We start from the raw sequence: 1,351 nt of genomic DNA, 5'->3' as shown, positions 1-1,351 counted from the left end.
TTCTCGCGGTTCCTAATGGTCCAACAAACAAATGTGTATTTAGTTCAAACTTTTCATTGTTTTTTCCCGCAGAATTACAGTGGCGTTTGCCTTTTTTTAAAAGTCTTTTTTAGCTAAAATTAGTGAGTCATCTGGCCCGAGAATATCTTATCTATTTCTGAAAAATAAGAATAATGTAAACATTTCTTGCATGACCACAGAAGTATACATGCTGTCCTTTGTGAAAGGTAAATATTTCCAGCCGGGAGGGACTTTTCATGTAGGGCATCTCAAAATCTAGGTGGACATTTTCTAACACCTGCATGGAGCATATGTTACTTAAAAAATGCATTCTCCTTTACAACACACTTCTAATATACAAAAGGATATATTAGAGGGAATATTTTGTGTAGTGGTGATTTGAGCTGACATGTGACATGGTGTTACCCTGTTGGAAAACTGTGGTTTCTAAAGGGCTGGACATTACTCAGATACACCATGTTGTTTAAAAGTTGATTCATTTTATTTGGATGCAGCATTTTCAGTGGGTGAATAGTTTAATTTCTCATCCATACTTTTCCCACTGAAAAATGTTATGTACAGATGAACTCAATAAACCTTATGGGATTTCCTTACCTGGATTATTGACCATCAAACCGTGAACCATTGATACAAGGCAGGATGGATCCAGCATTTTATGCTGCTTCCACCAGTCTCTGACCGTTCAAATATCACAACAGAAGTAGCGACTTGTCAGACCAGAAAACATATTTTCAATCTTTTGTCTGCCAAGGCAACGATTTGGTGTGAATTGTTGCCTCATTTTCCTGTTCTTAGCAGACTTTAGTGACACCCACTATGGTCTTCTTTTGTTGTAGTCCATCTGCTTCAAGGTTTGATGTGCTGAGCATCCCAAGAAAATCAAACCAGCGTGCCTGGCACCAACAACCATGTCATGTATAATATAAAACTTAACCAAGTCTACATGACAAAATGCACTGAGTTGGTTCCATGTGATTAGCCTATTAAATTTATCTACTTTGTTTGCATTGTTGAGCAGACATAAAGTGGCCAGTGAGGGTATAAGAGTATCAGCTCTATGTTGTTGATATTAGGGGTGGGTTTAAACAATTGATTTCTCTGATTCAAATCAATTATAGTTTGAATAATGCAATATCTATTTATTAAATCCTAATTGGATTTTTAAATTAGAATTTAAAATTAGAAATTAGATATGACCAAAAATATTTATCACGATATACATTTGAAAATTTGCAATAACGATATAACTGACGATATAATTGACACTAGACAAAATACTTTACAACTCCACAATTTTATTAGTGCAAAAAAAAAAAACAACTCCATCAAC

General features: G+C 34.9%; 1 long non-coding RNA gene across 1 annotated transcript in view; it reads left to right on the top strand.

The window, feature by feature from the left end:
• Nucleotides 1-1,351, top strand: part of LOC102193751 (uncharacterized) — a 2,869-nt gene that overhangs the window by 346 nt on the left and 1,172 nt on the right. The gene's annotated exons all lie outside the window — the stretch shown is intronic.

The sequence above is a fragment of the Pundamilia nyererei genome, unplaced genomic scaffold (genome assembly GCF_000239375.1).
Source record: "Pundamilia nyererei isolate P.nyererei 1_Seehausen unplaced genomic scaffold, PunNye1.0 scaffold00034, whole genome shotgun sequence".
In the NCBI taxonomy this organism is placed as follows: Eukaryota; Metazoa; Chordata; class Actinopteri; order Cichliformes; family Cichlidae; genus Pundamilia; species Pundamilia nyererei.
The sequence above is the reverse complement of the archived record's forward strand: the minus strand, read 5'-3'. Positions and strand labels throughout refer to the sequence as shown.